Here is a 14,722-nt window from a genome sequence, read left to right on the forward strand (position 1 = left end):
ATTTAGTTTCTCACCCTTCAACAAGATCTCTTGAATCTGGAACAACTACAGAACCATAGTTTGCTTCTCTCTTGAATGTTCCTCGATTACTTTCAGCTTCTGATTCATTGCTATTTCTATTTCTGAAATAAAATTAATTGTTCAGTGTATTTATTTATTATTTTTATACACATGTCTATGAATCACAAAAATGCAGGCCTACCTTGTTTCAGAGAGGTTTGCTGTAGTAGTGTGAGTAAAATATATTTCAGGTGGTACAAATTGTGTCCTGAAAATAAGACCAACTATGTCAATTCTAAAAATGCAACTTGGACTTGAAATTACATGCTCTATCCTTAAAAAATATTTTGCATTCTTAAATTAACTTTAAGAAATTGAGGCCAAATAACAGCACCTTTCATCAGTAAATCTGGAATGATTTTCTGACGAATGACGAGATACTGTTTGTAATTTTACAAATCTACTTGATGATACACATAGGCCTAAGGTATTATGCTAAACTATTGCGGGCAAGCTCAGTAATCACTTAGTAGAAGCATATTCTGAAGGTCACTCGACTACACACGGATGAAAGCTTTACTTTATATTTTAATGGGTCCTAACTTACAGTATAATAATATCGTGCTAACGTGTTTAATTTTACCTTATAAACAACCAGTTTTCTCTGATCATTTGAACTTATAGAATTTGTTAACAAAATGTAAAAACATGGAAAAATATTCTGTGTAAAATTTCTCTCCTTTGAAAAATCGTAAGAGTCACATTTGTAATAAAACTAACGATTTCTTTTTGTAATCACAATTAAATTGATGAAGGAATAACTGAAAGAACAATAAGGAAATCTAACATGTAGGCTATTCTTCAAAAGTAAACTAACAGAGTATGAAAGTCTTCTAGTGGTTTTTAGCAATTTATTTTTTCCCTCACCAGGTTCGAACCAAGAATGTAAATGCGTATTTTTATTAAAATTTATCTTAAAACTATAATCAAGTAAATATTTTATAATTGTTTTTTGTACACAAATTATGTTTTTACTCGCGCCGGAAATGAACTGCGACCCTCGATCAATAGTTGTGAAATATTGGAAATAAATAAATAATGCCTATATTTTTTTTTTAAAAGTTAAAAATGTTCAAGTTTGCGGTCAAGGTCATGACCACTGATGGGACTTCTGAGAAAAATTGCTCTGCTGTGAGGAATATGGACCCTTTGGAAATTTTTGAGGAAAAGGGGTAAATTTCCCTCTAAAAGGGATTTCTTCCCTCAAAATAGAGAAATTTTTAGTCGTTCTTTAGGAAAAATGGGAAATTCTTCTTTACATTCATAAGACAATTACAACAGGTCAGGAAACTTATCTGTAAACAATTTCTGTATTCAATAAATTTTCATCGTCGTTTGTTATTCAATTATCAGCTTTCAGGTGGATTGATCGATCTTACTTGTGTGTTATGTTGGATTAACAATGTCTCAACGTTCTACCCAAAGGTTTGATACCCCGTTGGTATTCATCCATTTCTGTGGCGTTGAGTGTGGCTGTCAGAAAAACAAAAAACAAAATCATATTTTTTTATCAACACTTAGTATTAATTTCATATTTCGGTCTTATTATTCACTTTTCTTATTAATTTTTTGTACAGAAATGAATTCCGTTACTATGTTATCCACTTTTATATATATATATATACACACACACACACACAATAATGAATCCTCGAAATATGCCTAGTTATATTTTTGACGTGACGTCTAATAAATCGAATAACGCCGGCTGCACGCACGAAAAAGTGTCCCGTAACGCACATTGTCCCACTACGGATGTGTCCTGTTATGCTCATTGTACGCATGCGTGGCATCTCTCTTCCACTCGATTGGAACAACCATCGATTTGACTTTTCAATCATGTTTTCGTCATTTGAATTATTAATATTATGTAATTTAACGATCGTCCACCGATTTTCAGCAAAATCGGTACGGTTATTTAAAAGTAATGTTGAATATTCAAATACGTTTTTAACGAACAATGGTGTTTTACAGTTACACATAATAATTCAAAATACACCCGGAATCTTTTGCACAATGTTTTAAAAAATATTTTAACACATTGTAAATAAGTTTGGTGCATTTGGGATGCGTATTTGCTATAAAATCGTGTTATAAAAACGAAATAATATTATTCCCCTACCGTGCTTCCATCTACGGTGACGGACGCGAACCGGGAACCAGGCATTACTTAATACATATTTTCCTTTGTTTATCGCGAGGGGCGTTATTATTAATGAATTATAAATAAAATTACGTGCCCGGGGCCACAATTGCATATAATTTTGAGCACTGGAAGATATAAAAACAAAAATATTCTCGACGGATTTTAATCTCTGGTTTTCATTGCTCATTACAACAACAATTTCGGCAATAAAGGTTAATTATTTTTGCATTTTAAAAATCTGATTACTAGTATAATTTCAAGTATTAATTTTTTATTATTTAAAAAAAGGTAGCATCTGTCTGCGAGTGCAGTATGTAAGATATTTGATTATAGTTTATTTATCAGAAAACTTGTTAATAATTATATTTAAACAAAAATTAATATGGTTTTCATTGCTTATTACAACAACAATTTCGGCAGTAAAGGTTAATTATTCTTGCATTTTAAAAATCTGATTACTAGTATAATTTCAAGTATTTATTTTTTATTATTAAAATTAAAATGATTCAATTTTATTCATAAAAGTATGCAATCATTTAATTACGGTTTTGTAATGACGTCACGTTAAACTATCATCCGTAAACCTACTTTACAGACAACTAATTTTTATACTAAACTTTACCTACGCGTAATTTTATTTTGTATTGTTGTATTATGTTTTTCATACCGTTCCAGTCAGTCCAACATAAACAAAAAAAAATTCTATTGATTCTATTCTTGTTGCCTGGTCGGAGATGCGGTGACGTGTAATGATGTTGAATTATGTTGGCTGTTGAAAATATTATATGGGTTTGAGTCGCTGCGCCGCGGTCGCGTTGTCAGGGCTATGTTAATCCAGCTTCTATATGTGTAAAATGTATTTATTTTGTCTGGTTAAATTCTTTCACAAACTCGCGTATAGATATTGGTTGGTGTCTTGATGTTCATACGTAAACGCAAAGAAAGAAGACAGAAAAGCCGAGAATAGTAACACTTGTTTAGTAGTTGGTCTCTTATGAAAAGTAAATAAATAAAAAAATCAGTTTAAGGGATCAGATTATTTCTTACCTCCCATTTACTGATATTTTCTTCCTTCCTTTACTCCATCTGTTTTTCTTGCGGCTTGCGGAGAGATGCAGTCGACCTTTATTCCATCTCCTGTACTCTTTCTTCGTGCTACTTATATCCATATTCATCTCTTCTACATGCACACGAATTAATGAATGTAAATATATAACATTATATGTGCTACTGCACAAATTATTTATAATGTATTATCATTAACTCACTTCGCGGACACAGGTAGGTACTGAATGCTAGGAGCGTGTATTTTGGTCCCCTGCAGTTTTAGCTTCATGCAAGCATTTTTTAGAAGAGACGTAATTGATATGATAACAATGGTCGACAGGGGAAAGAGGAGAAGGGCCACTATCGCCCTGAGCAGGCAAGGCTTCCCCCCCCCCTCCCCCGTCATCACGCCGCGCCTCCGCGGGAGAGATAGCAGCCGGCTGCCGGTACAGCTACAGAGGGCGCCACGAGGTGGCTAGTAGTTTCGCCCGTGCATACGTTTACCTTTATTAGTGCCTCAGAAGATTTTCCGCGGTGACATGCCTGTTTCAATGCAGGAATCAATGCAAGAAGGTCTATGGCGCGTCTGACTGGTGAGTTCCTTAAATTCTGACGATTTTTACTGCACAAAAAAATAGGTTGAAAAGAGCCATTTTCGTGATATTGGCGGGGTCGCAAAAGTGTTAAGGTGGGTATGAGACAACTTAAATCCACCAGTCCGACGTCGAATGTTCTTTTTATTCCTTTCCTGTCCAAACAAAAATTGAAAATCTCAAGTACTTTCTAAAGGAGAGATATAGAGGAAAATGTCTACAGTGGCTTCCTTCCATCGTCCAGACGGCGCCCTTAAGCGCCAATTGTAGTTTTTGTTTAATTTTTCAAAATAGAATGCACAGACGAATCCAATCACTTTCAAAATTGTTCTCACTCATTTAACTCGTACATCCGCCTGTCGAGAATGGTTCGCAGCTCGAGCTATGAAAATTAAGCAAAAAAAAAAAAAAACAAACGTAAATTAAGTCCTTCAGTAAAAAGTTACTTGAAGTACACTACTACTGAGGTCCCAAACCTGGCCGCACCTGGCGAAACACAGTCGCCACGATCCAAAATGCCGATGAAGATGGTCACAATTTCTAATTAAATGGCTGAATGGAAATAAAAATGTTAGGTTAACTTAAAACTCGGCATGGCTCTGACAACCAACGTTAAATTTTCTATCCCAATTACTACATATTTCGTGAGAAGCCACAGAACGCGCCCTCCTGGTGCAGCGATCGACAGACGACTGGTGAAATCATGGCACTGGTTCCTCCACGCAGGAAGGGCAGTCACATGACCTCACCGACCAATCACATACACTCTTCATTCACACTAACAATTACAAGCCAATCAGAACACAGAACATATACACTGAAAACCATTTCCACACACAGAAACAGGGAATTCACTTTCTCCTTCTCTCTCCAACACTGTGGGAGAGTAGTTCTCCTCCAGTTCCCACGCAGTGACGAGATATCGTTTCTGTCTCTCTTTTGGTGGGGAATCACCGTTTCTCGCACACACAGGTCTCATATACCTGCCTTTTTCTAATACATCCCACACCAAGTCCATTCTTCTAGAACATTAGGTAACAGCAATCATAATACAAATTACTTGACAAAATTAAACTTATTTAGAAATATCTGAAAACGTAGGCCAAAACAGGCAAAAATCCAGTAAAAAGACTTATTTGTGAACAATTATATAAAAATTAGTAATGATTTAAAATGTCTGTTAAAATACAAAGTACATTCTTTAAGCAAACAAATTTTCGTTATTTCGAAGTGTTAGTATTCAAGGTCAAATTGAATACGAATAGTTTATTTTCATATTGATATTCAAAAATTCCAATATTCACACAGGCCTACTACTAATCAGGGATATTGAGTTTGACTCAAGTTTGGAAGCAAATCAAAAATTAAATATCTACTAAGTGCAAAATTTTATGTAAATAAATGTTTGTTAAAAACATCAATAGTACTAAATATCTCTTGTAATTATTTTGGCATGCATGACTTGTGATAGGAAGTTTTGGTATTCAGTGTCTCAATAAACTAGAATGGAGAGTAGTTTTCCAAAAAAATGATAATAGGAAAGAAAGAATAAAATTTCCTACATTTTGACACTGAAAAATTCAGTTATCATATTCATTTTCTGTAGTAGAAATTGAATTTATTTACTATGCTTTTTTAAAGAAATATTTCTTTAAAAAAAATGTAAATTTGTTTACTGAAATCCGAAAAAAAATTCATGTTTTTCTTAGAGGACAGGAATGGCATTTTTACTTCGGGACGAGATTTGGTCGGGAAAGATATTGCATTTTTGGGATTGGTATTGGAAGCAACAGCATTGAAATTATGTCAGTTAACTTGAAAAAAAAATATTTACTATTTAAATTTGCATATGTATAAGACTCTCATAAAATCATAAAACATCCACATTAGTAGTCCAAACGATTTCGAGTTCACAAAAAAATATTGACAAATAAGGACAATTAATAAGTAACACATAAAATAAATTATAACAAACATCTTATGCCCTATTCTACTTCAAATTTTTTGTAAAAAATACTAATTCTTTAACATGTTCGCTTGTTATTTTGTTATAGACAATATTAGCAACACTAGAGGAAACACGTTCTCTGGCAATCGCCGTTGTTGGTTTTTCCTTAAAGAATGACTAACTAATTATTGGTTTTAGGATGTATTATATGCCTGTGCATTCCTGTTGTTAAACAATATTCGGTTTTCAGGACAGAAGGAAAAAAATACATTGCAGCCTGTTATCAGGTAATTTCTTGAAAGGTTTCCAAATAGATGCCGAAGTCATACCTGGATCCTGTGCCACTACTGCCTGGAATGCCAAATTTAGAAACCAGAAGTTTTTATTTTATAAAATTTGTGGTTAACAATTATCATGTCTACTTGAGTAACATTTTCATTTTCCGTAATTTAGTTTTGATCATACATGATGACCAACTGCAAAAAACTTAAAACCGCTGTGATGTTTCGAAAAATCGAACAGAAAATTATGGCCTGCACATTTGGAACCAGGATGGCATCTTTCAATTTATTTGCTAAAAACGGAGATTGTATCATTTCGAATGTCTCACATTTGGAAACATTGTTAATTGCCTTTTCTCATGAAGTTCATTTTCAAACATAACCTAGCGATGCAGTAAATATATTTACGTTCGTCAAAAGTAAAAATAAATTAATTTAAAATAAGTTTGATCACATTTAGTAGGTACTTTATCTTATCTGAGTTTTTATTTATAACTGTTTATTAATGAGTGTAAAATTAAGTGTACATATAAAATTAAGAATGGGACGAATCCACATTTTGGTCGAATCCGAATCGTTGTTCGAATCCTCGGTGTTTGTCATCGAATCTCAAATCCCAGTCCCACACTAAACTTCACCACATGTTATTAAAAAAAATCACACATTTATTTTAAAAAATTACATAGGCCTATGTATTAAAAAAAAATTACATGTGTGGTTATAAAATTATAAAATAAGTGCATAGTTTATACACCTGATATAAAATAGAGACAAATAACCTCAAAAACCACACACGTAAGTTTGCATCTGTCTAATTCTCTGTTAAATTAATCCTTCCTATGTTTTTAATAAAATATGTTAGTATAACAGACACCTTTTAAAAAAGTTATGTTTTTTTCTGCAATGTTTAGAAATGATCGAGTAGTTATGCTAATTGACAAAATGCAGCGTAGTTTATCTTATGTTTGTGCTATTTCCGTTACCTTAATAATATAGTTCAGGTATACAATTTTCAATTACTACCATATTTACTTGTGTATAGCACGCCCTCGTGTATAGTGCGCACCACGATTTTTGCAACAAATTCCAAAGGAAAAAAATTTATAATATTTTTTCCCATAAATAAATTTTACTAACATTTTGTGGTACCTGTTAAGTAATTACTTATGAAACAAATGATTATTTACATTGATGTGTGGTGATATGTCAGGAAAATACTTAAATTAAATACTCGTCCACCTGAAAGCGAAACTTTTGTGGCATACTGTACCATCTGAAATGACACAAGCAAGCTAAACTCTGCTGTGTGGACGGAAGACAATGAAGCGCTGTATCGTCACAACTGGTACGAGGCGGGAGGGAGGCAGGCGGGAACGGGACTATGACCATCAAGTAACCTTGACAGTTGACAGGACTAAACACCACCACTCCCTTTACTGTTGCTAAGCTGGCGCGGAGGACTAGATGACTCACAGATAGCTGCTGGGATGTGGAAGCGAAGGAAGTGGGCTGGGGACTGGTGACAACAACATTCTCTCTCTTTTTTTTTACTAGCTCCTATGCTGGCTTTTTGTAGAGGGGGGAGATCTAAAAATAAACAAGGCGCGTATGTGTGTGTGAGCATGTGCGTGCGAGAGACCAGGTCGTGAGTCTGTGTGTGTGTGTTTGTGTGAAAGAGATGCCTCGTTGCTTGTGCTTGTGGGGGCTGGCCAGAAACGTCACCCATCACCCGGCAGTTAACGACTACCACTCCTCCTCCCTGCCTCCCCCTCACTAACTTTTTTTTTTCCGTGTATAGCGCGCATCCTTGATTTTTTCCTTTACTTGAGGGGAAAAAAGGGCGCGCTATACACGAGCATATACTGTATTTAATGACCATAGCTATTGCTGTACTTCAGTGCTTGAGTGAAATGATACCTTTGGGTAAATGTTTTTGGTCTGTTGATATAAAGCATGGAAGTGTCTGGTTTCACACGTAATGGTGGTTGTTCACCATCTGACAGCTCTGTTAACAGAGCGGCGTAAAATGTAAATATTTACATGGCCGTAATTTTAATGGGAAAATATTTGGCTATTTTTCCGCCGATCCATTGTGCTCTTCAAACATCGTGAAAACGCACAAAATCATAAAAAATGCCAGGTCTGCCATACACACATTCTTCTTTTATGTACAATTTAAATCATATTATTTTCATGACAATTCTGGCATTTGCGGTATTACTTGTTAAACACTGCAATATTAATACTGCTATATATGCACCTATCAGAGAATTTACTTAACGTCAATGTGCCTACTTAAAGATGTTAATTTTAGTTTATAATTTATTGGAACATGATATTACATAGTTGGATTCCTGCATGGCTTACTGGAAATATATTTATTTTCTGGTAAATTGGTTGCATTGTGTGCATGTGTAACAAAACTTAAGTAATCTGCAGTGCTGCCAAGTCCTATGAATTTTTCGCTATTGTTACTGATTTAAACATCCAGTTACGGAATCGAAGTGTTATTTATGTACTATGGAAACAGAGAAACTTTATGACACTTCGGAAATATTATGTGTGTTTACCATTTCATACAATAAACCTTGCACATATAGCCAGTTGGCAGTTGGCTGCACAAATAGAAAGACAATTTTTGTAAAACCCCATTTAAAAAAAACAGTTCAGCTTATTGTGTGTGCTATGGAAACAAATTTACCCTTGTAGAGATTCAAGTGTCCAAGCATAAACATAGGTATAAATTCTGTTACTAACTAAAGTTTTTTTAAGTAAAGTAGTTTTTAGATCTGTGTATTTTCTTAATAAACTATTTGATGGATAATTAGCTCATTACTGTATACGTATGTTACTTATTTGTAGAGTTTAGTGTTTGATGTGAACTTTCTCGCATTTGCTTTACGTGTATTTTATTGTGTGAATAAAAAGGTTTTACTGATAGCTGTGCTTGGGAAATTGCAACACTGAAACTGTGATAGAAGAAAAATGCATGGTCTTATCAAATGTTCCCGTGTTTATTACTTATAGAGCAGGGTTGAAACAATAATCAGTTTTTTTAAACCAAACAGGTGTTTTTTTGGTTTAAACCATTTTTATTGTTTAAATCAGCTGTTTTTATTACATTAGTTATTTTGGTTCTCAGCACGTTCTATGAAATCCATACAACAACCTGCTTTCTGCCTCTCATGTTGAACCAAAAAGTTATAATATCAAAGAACTCAGGTCCAGCTAATCTGCACATCTGACTGGTACTTAACCACAGATAGGGTATTTCCCCAAATAAAGAGGATTCTTCATAGAATAGATGTTTCCTACAATTGAAGTATTTGGGTGATTCTACAATTATAGGATATTTCTGTATACCTAAAAATCAAAATGTCAAATACGTTTTAAAATTTCCAAAAAAATAATTTTAATACTTTAAGAGGTACATAATTATGGCATGATATCAGCAAAGCTTAAATATTTTTATATGTTTTTGTTTTCATTTTTGTATACTTTCACAACCATGTAAATGACATGTGGGCATGTTAATGACATTCATGAGCATGTGAATGATCAGATATACAGAAAATACAAAATTAAATGCAATTTGATTGATTAATATAAAATGTTTTAATTATACTCTGAAACAAACTCCTGCTAGGATTACTTTGAAATTTAGCATAAGTTTTTTACACTTTCACAAATTTTAAATTTAGTTTAACACTTAGGGTCTTCACAGTACTTCACTACAGAGTTTATCAATTTTTGATTTTTCAGGCACTTTGAATTTGGTTGATGATGCTGGAATAGGTGGTTTGATCATGCACAAAATTCCTTCTCTTGGGTGTAGTTAACAAAAGTATTTTTTCAGAACATCTGGTGCTACTGCCAAGTTCAATATTTTGTGGCACTTCATGATCTACATATCTGCAAACTTTCTTCTCTTGAATGGTGAGAGACAGTGTCTCAATCACTTTCTGGAGGTGAATCTTGAAAAATTTCTTGCAAACCTTGCTTTTTCTTTCTGTATGCAGCTGTTGCTTTTCCAGTTTTTGCATTTGTTCCTCAGCTCTCTATGAGACATGTCCTTTACTAATTTACCTACACATTTTTCTTTATTTTTTATGTACCCCTGCTTCTCTTTTAATTTATGTTGTTCATTTTTTGTGGAGCTTCCCTCAACTTCTTTCTTCTCTCCCTTTCTTTCAATTTTTTTTTTTTTTTTTTTTTCATTTTCTGTGAGCTTTTTTTTAGGCATGTTTTCCACGTCCTGAAAAAAAGTTTAGTTCAGTGTATTGCATCCAATATTAAGTACATGAGTGATAGAACAAGTAAGAATTGATTACAAATTTTTTTTATGATTAACAATGAACAAAATTATTTTTATTTGCACAGGTAAATCAAATGGCATTTGTAATCAGTTGTCATAAGAGGAAGGTTTACTCATTATTTGTAAATTAAAATACTGTTCACTTTTAATTTTATATACACTGTACACATAAAATCTTAAAATTGATATAAAACTGAAATAAGGCATTACATCCTTGACTCACCAACACATGCACACACACACAAAGCCATTTTTACACTTTATAGTACATAATAGTAGGCTACAATTGTGAAAATGTCATTCGCATAGCTTATAAGTCATTCACATGCCCAAATTTGAGGCATGTGGATGACATAGCAAACCAGCCATGTGAATGACAAAATGGTTGTTTAATGCTTCTACACAAGCCAGTTTATAAGGCAACTATGTAAATATTTGGCCAAATGCCTTCAACTGGAAGGTTTACCCAGAAGTATTATCCAAATTCAGTTATATTTCATATTTAGCTATTAAAATAAACCATGTTAATGATAGTAAATAAAATCTCTCACCTTCAAAATGGATTAAAGTTGGTAGTTAAACACACAGTTCTTGAAATACAGTTAGCAACAACTTGCGCTAGTTAAGAAGAGACATCCATGTTGGTTTTCAGGCAATGTAACCAGACACAACAAATTTCCTTTCTTAGTAAAAAAAAATCTTCTTTTCAGACATGTTAATGACCAAAAATCCCTAGGACAATCACTATATTAATTTTAAAATAGTTTTTTGCCCTTTCATAGTTTGTTTAGTTAATATTTTCTTTATAGCATCATTTTAGATGAAAATAAATAATATTATTAACAGAAAACAGATAATTTCCAGTAGAAATCTGTGAGAATGTGAAAAATTATGTGAATGGGACAGGACATGTGAATGACATTTTAGGAATTTAAATTAATTTTTTTTAATAAATAAATATTTTTTGGAGAATTAAATTTTTGAAAAAGTCAGTATAAACTAAAACCTAACTGTGGGGGAAAACCAATATTATAACAATGTGTAATGGAGGCTTAAATTACTTTAAGACATGAATATTCCCATATTTGTAGAATCACCCATTTACAGTAATGTCTGGGATTGCCCACTGAATAGGAATATTTTTTAATAATAAATTTTTTTATTTCCATTTTTTTTACACCCGTGTCTACAAATAACTAATTAATTTAATTTTACAGCTGGGTTTAATTTACAACATATTCAGATAATTAAAATTATAAGATCTTGATTAGTATATAATTGGAGGTAAACGGAATCCCAAAACTTGGGATGAAAGTTTAGAAAGACACCATTCCTGAACTTCTGGAAAATAATTCTTCTCCTCGGGATAATACTTTGGTAAAACCAATTTTTTTAATTGTGAATATTTCCGGCAAACAAATTTGATTATTATAAAAATATTATATTCTTACATTTTTGTCTCAATCTATGTCACGTAACAAACCACAACTTTGCACACGTATTGACAGGACAAAGCAAAAAGATATCACAAAAACACAAACATCTGTGAAATGTAATTCAACCTTCCTTCATAAATGCTGTTAAAAATAAAAACTCAGACTAAATAAAGTACTCAAATGTGATCAAACATATTGTTAATAATATAGTTGTACTTTTGATAAACATAAACATCATTACCATATTGTTAGGTTATGTTGGAAAATAAACTTCATGAGAGCAACAGTGAACAATGTTGCCAAGAATGACATATTCGAAATGACACAAAATCCAGTTTTTAACAAAGAAACTGAAAGGCGTCATCTTGGTTTCTAATATTTAAGCCATTAATTTCTATTTCTTCCAGAAATATTGGAGCAGTTTTAAGGTTTTTGCAGTTTGTAATCATGTATGATCAAAAGTAAATTATGGTAAATGAGCAGGGAATAAGATGTTTGTTTTTATTTCCAGTATGTGTTACATAATTTCAATGCTGTTTCTCCCAATCCCGATCATCCAATATCTTTCACCAACCGAATCACATCCCGAAGTAAAAATGCCATTCCCGTCCACCTCTATATATTATTACGAGTATAATGTGGGGGAACTGAGTTGGTAAGGGCTAACTCAATTAAGTTATATTACAGGTTTATTAATTATTATTAAATAATTATACTTATAAATGTCTGATCACAAATCACTTGCACTTGAATATGTTTATTCTATCAAGTTCCACAGTTTGCACTCCTCACTAGAGCTAGGCTAGACAGTGATTTGCCACTTACCTTGTGCCTGTCCTCACACACAACAGCCTCGCGCCACTCAGTCGCACTCTCACGGTCCCGTTGCTCCTCGTTGCGCCGCTCTCAAGAGGCTCTCTCACCCTCTTCTCCGAAGTCGCACTTCCCTTCACTGGCGGAACTCTCCGAACTCTTGGAGCTCCCGCAGAGGCCGGCTTCGTCGCTTGTATACCCATGGCGTCCTTCTCAAAGGGACGAGAGTGGCTATGACGTCGCGTCATCCCGGGCCGACCCGATGTCCGAAACACCCAGAACAGCGACGCTTAGTCACACCACTCCTCGCGGCAGCCTCTGTAAGCCATAATTCCCAGGCTGCTAAAGGTGACATAAGCCCGAGGCGGGATGGTGAACGTTGAGCAGAGGGGGGCTGGATAGCGAGGACCCTTGTAATCTGGCCAGACATGCCTGGCATGCCTTACGTGAGTGGACAGCGCGTGACGTCAGTGACCATGCATGGCCGCCAGCTAGCTCTGAACCTGGCACGTGTCACGGTTATGTCTGTGTTCGCAACAGTATAATTTTTTGTTCCTTAAATCTTTAAAAAAAATTAACACCTGTTGCTATTAGAGTGTAATCAGACCATTCATTAAAAAAATTAAAATATTATTTTTAAACATACATTAAAAAAGTTTTTTTTTAATAAAAACCTCTTGTTTTTAACTGTTGTTTAAACCAGACAAAGGAAATGCACACACATTGTAACTGAATTCAGTACCTAATTTTTTACAGAGGTTAGATGAAACCTAAATAGTGAGGGCGATCCCATCGGAACAAACACACTTCTCACTGCAAGCTTCAACTCTGGTTACCAAGATTCTCCCAAAAAATTACAAGGTATACAAGACATGCCCAGATGGGGCCTAACCTGCAAGTTTAAAGTCAAATTCAAAGGGAAAATAACCTAATGCGTAGTTCTTTACAAGGTGGCAGAGAATTCACAAGAGAAGTATGTTAACTATATTTGTTTTATTTTATTCTCTTCAAAAAGACATACTAGAGGTAAATAGATAATTAACAGTATAATAGCCAAATTTTCCATACATCAGATTCTTGAAAATAATGTTTATTATAAGCCAACAAGGCAAAACATTTATGGCTGTAAATCTCAAAAAAGATAAACTTGCCAGAATAAATAACAAATATAATATAACTTCTAACACAGGTGGTTGGAGAGCTAAAGAAAAAACAATTTATTGAAATAAATGGGCCACTACAACTTGTTTTCTCAAAGTATGAAAACAGAAAGCATTGCAACAAACTAAGTTCAAACAATGCCACATCAAGCAAAAGTACAACTACCATTCAAAGACTAAGTACAACAACAACATTAAATAGAACATAGAAAATTACACTGGCAATTACAAACACAAACTTTATACTTAACTTTCCAAACACCCATTCAGACTATGCTCCCGTTCTCTCTATGTTGCCATTTAACAGTCCATGGTCGGCTGACGGTCCTGCTGCTTCCTTCCTAACTCCCCCAATCAAATCATGAGTATATACACCCTAAATTGCATCTCTTCCCCCCCCCCCCCCCAATTGCCACTCAATCCTCCAGGAGAATATTGAGTTTTAGAGAATGCTACCGAAAGTTCTATAATGATCTTCACTACAGTTAAAACAATTGATACACAGACGAGTCTTCTGTTATTTTCTTCTTCTTACTAAGATCTCGGTTGGTACCCCTGAGTATGAAGCTGTTTTGGAAGGAACCTTAATGGTTTTACTTGAACTGTACAGTCATTACCAGCACACAGCAGTAACCTGTCTATGACTTGTGATGGTCACATGATGTAAAACATCTGCATGTAAAGGTTTGGTGTTTTTCTCGTGTCCTTAAATGTTCTTAAAAGCAGAAATAAAACATGAAAAGTCTTGTGACCAATACACACAGTCACAATAGATAAATTTTATTGAATATATAATAGGTTCAAATTTAGTTATTGTGGTACCCAGACTCACGTGAGTTCTACTGTTATCTATGGTAACATATATTTGCAACACAATCTTCATACATCTGCACTGCAGTTACTTATTCAAAAGTTCTTGAGAT

At 34.0% G+C, this 14,722-nt stretch overlaps 1 protein-coding gene across 2 annotated transcripts in view; it reads left to right on the forward strand.

The window, feature by feature from the left end:
* Nucleotides 1-14,722, forward strand: part of LOC134527555 (uncharacterized) — a 76,687-nt gene that overhangs the window by 38,532 nt on the left and 23,433 nt on the right. The gene's annotated exons all lie outside the window — the stretch shown is intronic.

Source organism: Bacillus rossius, chromosome 1 (assembly GCF_032445375.1).
Source record: "Bacillus rossius redtenbacheri isolate Brsri chromosome 1, Brsri_v3, whole genome shotgun sequence".
In the NCBI taxonomy this organism is placed as follows: domain Eukaryota; kingdom Metazoa; phylum Arthropoda; class Insecta; order Phasmatodea; family Bacillidae; genus Bacillus; species Bacillus rossius.